We start from the raw sequence: 15,772 nt of genomic DNA on the forward strand, positions 1-15,772 counted from the left end.
CCCAACCCTTTACTAATCTGAGGCTAAATGGTTGATCTCAAGCTAAAATGAGATTCGAAAAACTTAACCCCAAGGTATGTGTAAGATGATGTACTCTCAACTTCCCAACCCTAGAAGTGAAAATGGAGATGTGAGGTCTTCAAACCATTGAAGACCATAACACGAGTCTTCTCAAGGGTCATGACCACCTGTCTCATGTCACAAAAAGATGCAAGTCTATCCAAAGTCCTTTGAAGTCCCTTAGGAGAAGCAAGAAGAACCACATCATCAACAATGAGAAGGATGGAGATCAATACCTGATGTAGATGAAAACCATCACCTAGAAGCAAGGAGTCACTAAGAAAAGCCTTGAGCTCATCAATGTAGATCTTGAACAAGGTGGGTGAGAGAGGGCAGCCCTACTTCACCGCAATGGTGCTCTAGATAGGGTCGGAGAAGCCCTCTATGGTCTTGACTCTACCAATCATTGTCTCATATAACCTCATGATAGTCGTCAGTAAGATCTCAAAAATACCAATATCTCTCAGTCTCTAAAAAAGGGCTACTCTGGGGATGGAATTAAAAGCCTTACGAAAATCCACAAAACAACAATAGGCTTTCATCAATTTGTGTCGAGCCTCCTCAATAATAGCCTATAGTGTAAAGATATGATCCATGGTCTGGTAGTTTTCCCTGAATCCTACTTGAACCTTAGCCCTGCAATTCCTCCTGTCGGGCTCACTAGATACAATAGTATTCAATGTTGTAGCATAAAGTTTGGCAAATGTATGCCCAATCATGATATAGTTTTCGAGATCAGAGATCAACTCGGACTTATGGATCAGGTGAATAACGTGTCTTAACCAAGAGTACCAAAAACCAAAACAAAGCACTCTATTAAAGAGTGTAGAAAGATAAGCGCCTAGGATTGTGGCATCGAGCTTGAAGAGCTTACCCTGAAAATCCTCCTCATCAGCAACCCTACTACATCTCATAAGTCTGATGGCCTCATAAATGCTAGAGGTGGAGAATAAGTGACAATGGGGGAGTGAGCTGGGAAGGGGAGCGAGCTGACCTGGGATATCATACAACATGGAGACATGAGAGGCAAGGAGGTGAAGGTTGGGGGTGGACTGGGGTTGGCTATGTCGGGGGAACATGATGTGGCAAAACAAGTTGGGATACTGAATAAGTGTGTCACGGAGGGATCTACCCTGTTAGGCAATAAATAATCACTTCTTATGGTGAAGAAAGTATTTATAGGAGAGTTGTAAATTGGTGAAAGTGGGGGAATGAGTATCAAAAGCCAAGCGTAAAGAGTGGTGGAAGGTTTTACAGGCCTCATCAAACCACTGGTTCATGGGACAAGTATTTCATTGAAAAAATTTGGGAGTGTTGGGAATGGAACGGTGAGGGATAGAGAGGAGAGCCGACTCCCAAATCATGGTAGCTAGTGAGTGAAACATGGTAGACACCTGACTATGATCTGTAAAGCTAGCAAGACAAAGGAATCTTCTCAAATGGAGAATGAAAAGGTCTTGATCACTATCCTCAAAATAGAAACTGGTAAGGGGGTGGTTTTGGGTAGGATGACTAAAGATGAGTGGTAGAGGGTGGGAAGAAATGCGAATCAAAATGCTGAGGAGGGCATGATCAGCCAGCGAAAGATGGGAGATACTAAGGTTTTGGATGGAAGGGAGGAAAGAAGCAATAATGAGGATATAATCAATCACGCTCACACCCCCACTATGAGGCCCACACATAAAAAGGTCAGAACCTAGGAAGCAAGAGAGGCCATTTAGAATCACTAGATCAGAGGACTCATAGAGCTGGAGAAGGTGGTGACCATAGCAAGTTAGATGTCCACTGTGATCCTCGGACAAGCATTGAAGCCCCATAATAGTAGGATCCCTCTCACTAGTACAAATCAAGTCAGACCCATGGTCATACTGGGGGGTCTAGAGATCTTTATTCCATGCATTAAAGTCTCCTAATATGATGATGTCACCCATACCCCCAAACTTGGAGATGCTCTCGAATAGGTATGTAAAAGGGTTCCTGTCCTCAACACTGCAAATGGCATAAGGTGAGAAAATTGGCAAAAAGTAACAAATGGAAATGAAGATATCTCTCTGATGGTGACTAGTGCCACCATCTTGGATCCACATAAATTTGGCCTGAGAGTCAAAAAGAACCAATGTGGTAGTACTGAATAGATCATCTCTAATCAAATAAGCAACCCCATTGGAACCACACACCCCATCTAAAGTATGGACCTCCTCTCTGCAAACTAAAAGCCACTAATATCCTATGTAACCTAGAAGGGGTCGAGCAGGACTCTCATGAGTCTCGGTAACAACCGACAAATTAGCATACTCAACTGCATCATGAAGTAAGCCTGGCAAAGACCACAAGGAATCATTGCCATTCCAATAGTTGACAAGTAGAGAGCCAATGGTGGGCTTAGACTTGTCCAACTGTTGATGCTCAAACTATCATTTGGCATGGGTATGTCTCACATCCCAACCCTTGGGAGGTGAGTCACGAATAACTACTTTTAGATTCCTTATTACTACCCATTTTCCGTTACTCCTTGATTCTACCACGAGGCTCCTAGAGTGCTTTAGTTCAACTGCATATGATTTTGTGAGGTCCTCATCAAGAAATATTTTTGTGGGAAGAAGGAAGAGCTTCTTCTTTTCCTTGAGAGCTTGTAGTCAATCAACTAGTGAGAGAAACCTAATAAAAAGGGTGCCATCATGTCCAAACCATGCTCTATCTAATGTAATATCGAAAATACCTAGTTGCTTGTTGAGAAATGAGTAGCTTGTGGGGAGAGGATCAATGAAGGACAAAGGAAGACCTCTAAACCGAAGGTTGAGTTCCGTGAAGCACCTAACCCCATCCTCTGCCAACTTCTCTTGGACAATTTTTTCGACCTCAGGCAAAGGTGTAGTGCTAGAGTTTTTGCAAGTAGAGGCCCAAGTTTAAATTTGCTGCTCTATTTTAGTCAAAAGAGATGTTTGTTTATTAACAAGCTCGGTCTGCTTGTTCTTGAGGTTTCCCATATCCCAAAGTCTTCAATAATGGAGCTAATATCTTTTGTAATGCCTATTGTTTGTGTGGTAAAAGTTTCAGAGAGGTCTTGGATGCGTGAAGAACTAGCCACAACCTATTGGTCCAAATCATTCAATGATTGAGATAAGAAGTGAATAGTGTCCTGGAGAGTTTGATTCATTGATTCATACTTCTGTAACTACAATAAGAGACCTTGGGAAACTACTGAGAGAGAAAGAGTTGTGACTTTCAGAGTTGCATTATCCTTATCCAATAATGTCAAGTGGTCAACTATCTGTTGTAGTGTTGCAGGATTGGGTGGGGGTTCCATGATTCAAAATAGTACTACACAGTAAATGAATAAACAAAACTAATTTGTATATGAATAAACCAAAGCAGATACTATACCCAACATTCTGTCAAACAGTTCACATACAATCTTGTCTTGCGGTGCATAATCTACTTGCAGAGGTATTTTGTTAAACACTTGGGCTTCAATTAGAGAAAGCACTAACAGCTTTGCTTACTGACCAATCTTGTCCTGCAGAGGATCAGAAGGACAATTTCACTGCATCTCCTCCTGTTTGTTTAATTAGCGACATGTTTACTTCCTGGGTTCACAAATCCGATGCTAAATTTAGGCTTTCCATAGTGGTTTTCTACACATCAGGAGTGTTTGGTACTTTTGATTTATGGTCGTTGCACAAGAAAAAATGTATCAAGATTCATATTGTCAAACAATTGATGTGCAAACCCCATCTAGATGTTGTCGCTTTTAAACTTCAACACGAGTCAAACTTCACACTCTGAAGCCTCTTGAAAGCCCTCACTGTTGGGTACAACCTTATCCCTTTGTCTCTATAGTACCAACCTGTAGTGGAAGCCACCAGGGCACCAACAATGGACCAGGGCACTCTGCAACGGCTCACGGTCACGGCCACAACATAGGATACAACCAACAATAGCTCTTCACAGCACCTAAACACGACTCTCACTCACCAAGGTTGTAACAGTCGAAGAACGACTCTGCAACAGTCAATTCACGAGTAGTGGAGAACTCAAAAGGAAGTGCTATACAGCTTTTTTTTTAAATACTACATTGATGTTAAGAGCATTTAAAGACATCTAACATTACAACACTAAGGGAGTAGCTTTTGGGGATGATAGCGGATAATAGTGAATAGAAAAGAAATGAAGAATTAGTAATAAAATGGAGAAATCAGAAGAGGAGAATGGTTGTTTGAAAAATGAACTAAATCAATCACTTAGAGAAAGCAATAGGTATTTTAAGTTAAAATCAGGATTTGATTTCATCATATGATAAGTGTAATTTTACTAAAATTGTTGGCAAGAAAACATGTGAAGGTGAACACATAAATAAAAAAGCTTCTAATAGATGGCCATCACAAGGACAATAGAAAGATCCATAATATTTTTGATTTTACACTACCACATATGACCATCTATTGATTTAATAGAGATTATTAAAGTCATATTTGCTCATAATAAGCCTGATTAGTAGTCAGGGAGTCAATTGATGTCATGTTAGGAAAATGATATCCAATTAAGTCATGTATAAACTTAGGGGTGGATACAATTTTAATTTTCTATTTAGCAATTGTAAGGTCTCAAATTACCAAATTCATGTTATAAGCTCTTTTCCTAGTAGAGCATTGGACAATAATTGATGTACACCTCAACAATAAATTAGTCATGTCTTATAGTTGAGGAAGCAACTAATTACATCTCATAAGTGTGTGGATGACGTGACAAATCATTCTCCTACACATTAAAGTGTATATACTATAGTAGATGTTTTCTACTCAAGTTGATATTGAAGAGTTCCATAATATATTTATTGATGGGAGATTTTTTTATATCTATGTTAGTATTATAAAGTTATTGTTTTTAATATCAAAATGAAAATTGGTTTGAGGACTATAATAGGTTGGTGACCAAAAAAGTACATTATTGATTTTACTAAAGATTTCTAAATTATTAAATATAACAATTATCCAAACATTATCGGATAGAACTTCTGAAGTAAAATCATGTTCATTTATTTGTTTATGTTAGAATTTAATATGGTTCTTAATTGGCTATGCATAGTTTTATTATTGAACTTGCATGTATATGGATGATAGTAGGTTTGTTTGTCTATAGTTGACATTAGGAAGATTCAAAAGTTGGTTATTCATGTTCATTTTTTACAATAATGGAGATTAATGAAAAAAAATCATAATAAGAAATCTAAGCATCAGCTTTTAAAAAAATATCAAATTTCATTTCTATCCTTGTTTTGAGCAATGCCCTAAAGTGTTCAAACAAGTATAAATTGTGTAAAATTAAAATCACAACAATAGAAGTCATAAAGTTTTTCTTATTTTTTAAGTTTGTTATAATTTATTGGATTTTTTTTTAAGTTATTATTTTAGTTGTCACAGAGATTCTTTTAATATAAAGTTTAGTTTTTCAACTTTCACTTAAAGCCTTTTGATCTAAATGCTTGCAACAAAGAAAGTAGTCATTAAGTTGCAGTACATATATAATTGAGTCAGCACCAACACTTCTATATTTGATTTTGGTGTAGGAGAACCCAAGGCTAAAAAGAAATCAATAGAACCGAAAAAAATTATTACAATAGGTAACTGATAGCAAGAGCAGTGCCACGCAAATGATTAAAAAATAACTAAATTAGGTAACTAATAGCAAGAGTAGTGCCACCTAAATGATAGTTGGAGATTTGGATTTTCAATTAAAGGGTTTCCAATTGGAGTGATTTGCAAAAAAACAAAAGTTGTATGATCAATTTCCAAGTGACACAATAAATTATGGTCATGAGGTTTCATTTCAGCAAAGTAAGGATGCCAATGGATTGGGTATTAGAGTTCATGTAAAGAGGTCTTAGAGAGAGAATATAATATTGGTTGATGAATACTTACTAATTATTGTGCTTTATGAGCTGCAGAGTAAAAGGCTTATAATTGGTTTTAGTGTGTCAAAATACCTAAACCTCAAATGAAAATAAGCTCATTAATTGAAAAAATAGACAGGAGTGACATTGAAAAGACCCATGAAGAAGCTAGAGATGCATGGGGACCAATGTTATCATCTCTAATGAAAGAAGCTACAGGACCAAGTCAAATATTGTATATGCTTGGGAACCACTCTCACAACTTCTTTGGAATTGTGCATTTCTTATGGGTGATGTAGATACAGAGCAAGCAACCATCATCTTCAATAGAATATGTATTTCTTCAAGCCAAAGAGTTGGAAGATTTTGTTATCTAACATTAGAAAAACTTGTGCCACTATAGAAATTATAAAGAAAAACATTGCACACCAATAGAAGAAAATGTTTGAATCAATTAGGAATGAGAAACAAGAGTGTAGGAATATGTTTCTTGGTAGAGTAATGTAGAGAGGGTGTTTGTATTATTTGTTGGTCATGAAAGACAATTTTATTTGTTTGTGTTACATGTTGCAAATTTGATATAATATGTCATATTTCTTGTTGTCAAAATATGAGTTTTGAAAATCAGAGCATCTTGGTCTCTTTTTGTTGTTTGTCAAGATCTTATCTTTTGAGGGTTTAGGTATATTGGATCATGCCTAATTTCAAATATATGGGATCTTATGACATAAAATAAATGGTAAAAGTGTACAAAAAATTCTATTTTTAATCCATAATGCATACAAAGAAGATGACATGCTTAAATTCTTATATGTTTTAATGAATTATTGTTTGCCATCAAAGATAGCTAACATGGAAGTCATTACATATAAAATATTTGTTTAATAACCAAAATGTCAAAAATGGAATCAGAATTGAATGCATAACAAACAAGAAAGCTAATATTACCAAACGACATGGGATATTACATAATGAGTTGCATCTAAGACATAAAGAACAACATCAAATCTAGTTGTCCATAATAAGCTTGCAATTCCTTGTAACCTTCACAACCCCCATAGAGTTGTACAAGGAAAGGGAGGGGGGGTGAGTGGCAGAATAGTAATAATGCTTCTTTGGGTTTATTGATTGGAACTTTGCCATTATCTCTTATCATAATATGCCCTTCCTCATATCCTGATAAGGTATGAATTTGTGAGCAAAGCAGTAATTATGCTTCTTTGGGTTTATTGATTAGAACTTTGCCATTATCTCTTATCATAATATGCCCTTCTTCATATTCTGGTAAGGTATGAATTTGTGAATTGTATAGCTTTTTTAGCAAACTGTCTACATATTTTTGAATCACCATTTGGATCACACTCTATCAAAAGGAATGCACCATAATTTCATCTGAATGTTGCTCATCCCTAGAGTTGAAGCCTTGTAAAGAAAAAACTATGAAGCCAAAGCAAATCAAATTAAACATAAACTAACAAAACATGCCCAGAGTGGCATTCCACAAACTATAGTAACTCAATTGCTCCCTTGCATGCAAGTTGGAGATGCTAATCAAGTTTAAATGCCCATCAGCATCTCCAACGACTGTTTGAAAAATACTATATCAATTGCTTTAGAAAATGTTGGATATCCTCTGCACAAAATAAGTTTCATTTTAAAATGGAGTGGATTTGAATGAGCTATTTCTTATGATGGCCTATTAAGTTGGCTGAATTCTATTAAACTAAAGTAATAAATATCAAATTACAAAAAGAGATTGATAAAGAGAATAAAATGTTGAAATGTTGATTTCTTATCTTAGTTTGTGTGATAGTAATAGCTAGAAGGATGTAAAAAGCAACATACAACAATCAGCATGGTCATAACTAGGCTACAAACTTGTATATATGTTTTTGATTAAGTAAAACAAGTTTTAACAGGTTCTTGAAACCCAATAGATTACAAAAGAAACAACTATTAAGTCCTGAACCTAAACAATCAACAAAGAAACCACTGGTCATTGAAGGCCAGGAGAGCCTGACAAAAAAAAATAGTCTCTAAAAGAGCAGGCGAGCAACAAGTTTTGAAAGGACCCGAAACCTCGTTTCAAGATTTACATTTTGGTCTTGTCTTTTGGAAATGTAAAGACATATCAAACAAAGGATTGGAGGACTTTGACATTTTTTCCTTTTACTAATGTCTATCTATCCTCCACATTCCTAGCAGCCTTTTGCCAATCAGGGCAATCAGCCTCACAACAATCCCCCAACACCCTTGCAGCAGGAGATAAAACAGCTAAAGCAGCACCAACAACAGTGTTCTGAACAACAGCAAAAAAAGGGACAACAGCACCAATCTGAATCAGAGCCACCAAAGGGACAACATTCAAATCAACAGTTTCAACAGCAGAAGAAGGGACATCAGCAATATTCTGAGTCACCACCGTAGGGACAGCATTTGAATCATCAAAAATAGCAACAAAATCATTTGCCAAAGAAAGATCTTCTGAGAAGAGCTATACGACCCATCCACAACTGTGGATGCTTTCTAAACCGTGTAGTGATCATCTAAAACCCCCAACCACCAAGAAGGTGATTTCTTCGATCTAATCTTTTTAGAGGAGCATCGCGAAGTGAGTTGGCCAGTCTTATGACATTTCTTGCATCGAAGGAAATTCCCTCATAATCAAGAAGTTGAATCCAAGAACCATTTGGGGAAGCCAACTTTACCTTTTCAAGGAGCCCCTTGGAGACATCAATCTCCACAAGAATGCAAGCATAGGTCGTCCTAAACACATTGGAAGACCCTAAATCAACCAACAAGAAGTCCCCAAAGAGGAATTTTATGAAAGGATTCAATAGTCGGGTCAAAATCCTTACACCAAAGTTTGGCCATCAAGGGGAACCTCTCCTCCCAAGAGAAACCCCAGCACAGGATGGAATTTTTATCTTCAACAATTGCAAATTTCACAATAAAAAAAGCCCTAGCCACAAGGTAAATCTGAACTAAATATGAGATGATAAGTTCCTAATATTTGGAAATCCAAGCATGTAGATCCAAAAGAGAGGGCCAAAAACCCCTAAAACGTAAAATAGCATATGTAGAAGAGAAATCCACCTCATATGTGGAGATCTCATCAACAATTTCTACATCTACATGAAGCACAAGCAAGTTACTTACAGAGACAGGCACAGCCAAACAGAGCCCCGACTTCATAGCATGACCCCCAATAGCTGTCTCAAACGCAGCCACATCAACATAAGAGATTGCAGATAACCCTACAACAACCCGAGACTTAGCATCGAGAGAACAGTGAGCCACAACAATAGGAGCAACTGGATCAACATCCACAACTATTTGAGCCACCGCAAGGGGACGGAGAGCATCCACAACCACAGCCGGAGAATGAACAGTACCCTCAGCAGCAGCCAGAGGACAATAGGCGGGAGAAACCAACGTTTGAAACCCAGCCTGAGCAACACGGGCAGGAGCAGGAGTGGAAGCCATTGTACGCATAAACCTGTATATTTGTTTTAATGATAAAGCCATTGTGTTAAAGTAGACCACATCTAGACAAGGCTGGATTCAAAATCTTTGTGGATTTTGATGGGATGTTTAAAGCAGATTGTGTACATTATGGCCTTGCATGCCAATAGAATGTTGTATCAGAAATTTGAAATGGGATATGATAATTTAAGTTATTTGAACTATTTATAATTACAAATTTATACAACTCACCAATGGATTTATTCATACCGCTTGAGCTTAAACTTTGAAACTTGTCTACGAAAAAAACCATTAATATATGCAAACCCATAAATAATAAAAGCATTACTATATGCAAAATGAATATTCTTTTTAAATTTTAAATATTTTACTTTTTAATTTATAAGATGCTTACCTGGGGTTCTCACCCATTTGATTTTACATGGAGAAACAATTTGCAGCCTATTCAGCCTATTCCAACCATTTTTTGTTTGTGGGATCCTCTACTACAATTATTTTCCTTCCATTGGGTCATTACAATCATTATTGGCATTTGCAGTCTCGGTCACTTGTGTGCTGGTTCTGGGGGGAATCACAGTCGCCACAAAATGGGGCTAGATAGACGAAGAAGTGTAGAGCTTGAATCAGTTACTTTGCCTTCTTAGTCTTTGGTCACCTGTAAAATTTTCGTACCATATACAGAGCTTGCCACTTCAGTTACGGTGAAGAACCCACCTATCTTCTCTTTCCCCATTTACAGATCACAATGATCAATGGATTCTTACAGATCCATGGAATCAGTCACCACAATGATCCATGGAATCTTTAAACTACCAGTAGTTAAAAGATTCCATGGATTTGTAAGATGTCCATTATATTGGACAACTAAGTATAAATTACATTACTTTCTGAAAGGCTCCTTGTTGACTGGTTGAGGAAGCCTTATCTGATGATTGTAAAATTGTAAGTTGGCTATTCAGTGCACTGAAACCTCTCAAACAGATTATTGAATATTCATCCACAAGAAGAAAGAAATGTGCTACCCGATACAACCTATTTCATACATGCTGCAAACTACAATTTGCAGCTATGCAGATCGAGTACCATGGGTTTTAATCTGAATAACGGCAAGAGAGAATACAAAGAGGTATGCAATCTATATGTTCTAGGCTTGCTTCCTTGATAATCACCCTCTGATATAATAATAGGGCTCTGCTGTTTGCTTTTAGAATAAGATTTGAGCCCTTTGTTATATCTATAGATTACCATAATGAAAACTGAGCCCTTTGTTATATATATAGATGACCACGTAAAGTTGTTTATCTGTGAATGAAGGAAATGGTGATACTTGGTTCCTGTAGATATATTAGAGACATATATCTGAACAAATTAATTTTCGTTTGTACTTACCTGAAACCATGCTTTGACCATTATTTATCACTGTTTATTGTTGAGTTTTATGTTCAAATTATTGAATCAAATCTACTGATTCATATATCTTCTCAGTAAGCTCTGCATCTCATGGTATTATATATTGTATGCAGCTTATAATACTGTCAATAGTACCTTTCCTGATCTGTTAAGAATCTCTGGTAAATTTTTATATACCTTTGGTCTCTTTGATAGAGATTGTTATGGCTATTATCTCTTTGTTAGTTTCTATGAATGTTATGATCATTTTTTCCTGGATGCTGGTAGAAATCTGTCTTTCATGGTATTTATTGGTTTTGTTTTCCTATCTTATTTCTCATAATTGCTCTTCACGGTTCTTATACAGCAAGGTAATGTACTGCAGATTACATGTATGTCATGTGATGCAGACAGTTGATTATTTGTTGATGAAAACATATACCGACAATTGATAGGAGATATGTCACCATTTTGTAGGGTGTTCTGATTAAGTGGCTCTCTATAGTAGATTCAGGTTGGATTATAGACTTGCTAGTGGAAACATATCATGTAAACTTCACTTTTCTTGCATCAGGATGGGTTAGTGAAATGTATCCTTCGATTGAAGTGTTGCTCCTGGAAAATGTTATCACAGATAGGACAAATGGCCAATAGCAATATGAATGAACTTGAAATGCTTCATAATCAACTAAGAAATAGCTAATTTGCTGTTATCATTTCTGTATATGCTATAATTCAACAGACTTTATAGACATGCTGACAAACTGTAAGCTGATGAAGAACAAAAATCTGCTAACCCAGAACTATTTATAGGTAGTAGTATGTGGCACTCTTCCCTAATCTTTAGATAAAAACTTGCCAATATTTGCAGGGTGAATTTACACAATTGAAACCCCTCAAACTGACTTGCTCAGCCTCATATGAATAATGAGGTACCTACCTATGTCAATCTTTATGAATAGACTTGCACTCTCCATCTACCTTGCTATTTTTGGACTTGCCCATGTGAAAGACAATTATCCATCTGATTTTCGGGCTTTCTGTGATCAGCTACCTTCTATGGCATAGTATTTTAGAGCTGCCATCAAATGAAATTTTGTGACTATACAATTAAAATTATATATTTAATTGGCACATTGTCTGACACAAATATACCAGTTTCCAGTGTCTAACACAAATATGCAGAACATTAGCAAAATGAAACTTTAATTAAGACATGTTCTCCTCAGCTGGGCATTTTCATGAGTTGAGTTTAGTCAAATATTTCACATTTATTTTGGGTACCCAAATTTGCTGATGTTAGGCACTGACATTAGCTTCTTTTAGGTACCATAAAAACTGGCAATATCAAAGGCCTCCACCATAGTTCTATACTTTTTGCATTTCTCCATAGTTCTGTCAAGAAAAATGCTGTCATCAAGCAAACTTTGCTGATAGATGTCAACAACAGAGTCCCAGAATATTGCAGCAATCTCTCTGTAGAACTCTGCTCTTTTAGCCTGCGCACATCACTGGAGGGCATTTAGGCCTGCAGCAGATGCAGAGATGTGGGTCATTGTTCCGCATTTCTTAGCACCATTCCGAGTATTCTTCAAGCTTGAATACAACTATGCTGCATACGATTTCTTTCTGTTCACCCCATTATTGAAGTGTCCGAGGTTTTTCACCATTCCTCTTCTGTTCTGCTGCAGCAAAGGCTACTCCATTTATAACAATTGACATGAAGAAGATAACAAACAGTGAGGACTGAGGCTCCCCTGTTTGTTCTGTAAGTTTCAATGATTTAATCATGGTTAACTTGCTATTGTTCCAGCTGATAACAAACAGTGACTCTCATCGTTATCTCTACCAAGTGAGGACATAGGCAAATTGTAATGTAGGATAAAGTTCTGACCATAACTTCTTAAGCCAAATATTAGAGACATAAGGAATGCAGGACGTGGAGGATGGAATTGAAAATAACATTATTATTGAACTTTTAGAATCGGGACTTCTTTGTTACCCAGTAGAGTTATTTGAGAGATCAGAGATTCAAAGAAGTGTTACTTATTTTTGGTATTATTCCTTCAATGACTGATTATACATTGCAGCTGCATACACCACTTAGGTATGCATATCTATGATATCAGGAGAGTTGACAATGAGGAAAAGCATGGCTTTGGTGGTTTCCATGACCCTGTCACAAAGGCAACTATCAAGTTCGTCCTTGTGTGCATCAATGGCTTTCATCAGCACCCTTTCATGTTCATCACACAGACCTTGCTTAACAGCATTATAAACACTCCAAAACACAGAATTTTTCTTTAAATATTTATGTTTGAACAGACCCCCCACTAGAGCTTTGCCATTATGCAAATCATAGTATCTAATTACAAGGTTTACTATGTCTGGCTCCCTTGGAACATACTTTTCCTCAACATATGGAACAGCAGAGTCCATAGATTGCCAGTAGCAGTGTAAGAGAGCCATGGAGTTGGACAAAAAACATGAAGCCGCTTGGGAACAGAACATGAGGCTGGGGCAGGCATTCAAGATAGGTTCACCAACAATGGTCCTAAAGCACTCTCCACATGGGGGGATTCAATACGGAAGATTGTCTTCAGCTTTTCCTAATCAAAGTAACATTTGGGAATTGGGAAAGAGATTCTTTTGTTGATTTGTGTAAATTCCATTGAAACAACTGAGAGAAGAGAAGCACTGAACACAAAATCAACTGAATGCAGTGAGGTATAAAATATTTCAATCTACAATTATATGGAGAAATCTCCAGGAGACAGGACAGATGAAGAGTTCAAAACAGGGGAGGTGAAGAGTCCAAAACAGGGGAGATGAAGAGTCCAAAACAGGGGAGACAGAGACTGTGGCTGTTGGACTTCACACTTCCCAACATTGAATCCGTTGATTGACATCAAAGTTATTTAACATTAGCATTATTCTGTTATATGGAGAAATCTTCTGGAGTTAGGACAAGAGTTCAAAACAGGGAAGGTGAAGAAACAGAGGAGACAGAGAGACTGGCTGTTCTACCACCTATTTGCAGTACTTTTTCTATTCTAACTCGTCCAGAGAGACAAAGAGTTAAAAACAGGGCAGAGAGAGAATGTTGGCTGTTAGTCTTCACACTTTCCAATATATTATGAGCTCAAACACTAAAATAATAGACGTGTTTCTTATTTCTCGCATACAATCTACTTCCATTTCTTTTTCTATATAAATTACTGTGCTTTCAAACTACTATGAAAAGACTCATATTTCTCTAGAGTGATTCCCTGGTGATCAGGAGTTGTTGCTGGACATATGCCCAAAAGGTGAACTTAAGTTGTGCTACGTAATCTAGCATAAAATGTAACAGATTTGTGGCGGTGACCATTATCAGATAATATATTATTCCCAAGGAATTGCCTGAGAAAGACTCTGCCAGTTTCTTTATGGGAGTCTAAAAGCAGTATCCTGAGTCTGTTCAAAGCTCTCAATGAATGAAAAAATCCAAGAACTAGAGGTGCATCTTAAGGCTCAGTTGTGAATAACATCTGCATGAAAAGGTCAATGAGATTTAAAAGACCTGAGCTTTTATATATAAAATGTAAGAAGAAACCTAAACCTCTGTTTTGATCATGGCAAAATCATGACTCCACAAAAACAGATTAGAGCTAAACTCCTTGAATCTGACCAGCTCAACATCTAATTGTACTGTGCTGGGACTTAAAAAGAAGGCTCATTAGTGGCTTTTGTGACTTTTGTCATAGGATGGGAAATTACACCCAAGTATTAATTAAAGATGGTGCCTTAATTTTAAAGATTTTTGCTGCCATTTCAGAGGCCCTGTGATGTAACCTAATTATCTGGTCAGATGTACAAGGAGCCATGGATAGATCAAGGCAGTAAACTATAACACTATGTGCTCTAATACAGAGCACAATCTGGCCTCCTGGCCTTCACCTCATTGAAACCCAAATACTGTTTACTTTTCTGCAGCAGGATGATGTAAACAAACTGCAACTACTGAAATTGGAAAATGGGTTGCAGTAAAACCTCTACCCAATGCTTTTGTCATCAATTTGACAGATAAACTGGAGGTAAAACTTATTTGCAAGAGGACGTTCTAAGAAAGATATATTTCGTTGGATTTTTCAATTGACTTAATTAGTAACTGCAGGTTCAGGGTGATAGAGAATCATGCAATTATGAATATAACAAAGATTGTCATCTCAATTCATACATTTAACGATCAATCCATATTCTTATTTATAACTCCTAGTAGTTCTCTGGTTATTGGAAATTATGAAAATTCTGCCTTAATATGTAAGATTTATCTTTGAAGAATGCCCTGAAGTGTAATAGCCAAGAATTCGAGAGCATAAGATTATTTCATAAAACAACATCCAGAGTGTAATTGTTTATTACAAAATGGAATATAATTTGCAGTGGAATGGGCTTCTGCCAAGTGAGTAAGAAGAAAGTTTAGCCTGTGAATATCATCAAAATCATGGTTTTCTTCTAATCTGTAAAGTTCTGTAGCTTTATTTACAAAATAAAACATCTATTATGGTGATTCTCTAGGCTGATTTAACGTCTGAAGTTGATGAACTAATTGGAGGCCTAAATGCTCAATATAATTGTATCCAGGGTTTTTTTGCCCCTATAAGACAGGTTCTAGTCTGTAACTGTCGTTCTGGTAATATAAAAATTACAGGAAAATATTTAATATGTTGCTGAAAAACTCAGACAGTGAAAGATAAGATAAAATAATAGAAGATTAAAACCTCAACTTCGGACAAAACCTCAACTTCTCACCAAAGAAGGATGAAGAACATTGAGTAGCATTGAATGCAGGAAGAACACTAGTACCCATCTGCACTATTTTATGTCTGATCACCACTGCACTTCTTTTTGACAGGACAAAAAGATCACAAAGTGGGTGTACACACCAAAATTACAGTGCTTCTG

The sequence above is a fragment of the Cupressus sempervirens genome, chromosome 1 (genome assembly GCF_028749045.1).
Source record: "Cupressus sempervirens isolate cs-2001-9-10 chromosome 1, ASM2874904v1, whole genome shotgun sequence".
In the NCBI taxonomy this organism is placed as follows: domain Eukaryota; kingdom Viridiplantae; phylum Streptophyta; class Pinopsida; order Cupressales; family Cupressaceae; genus Cupressus; species Cupressus sempervirens.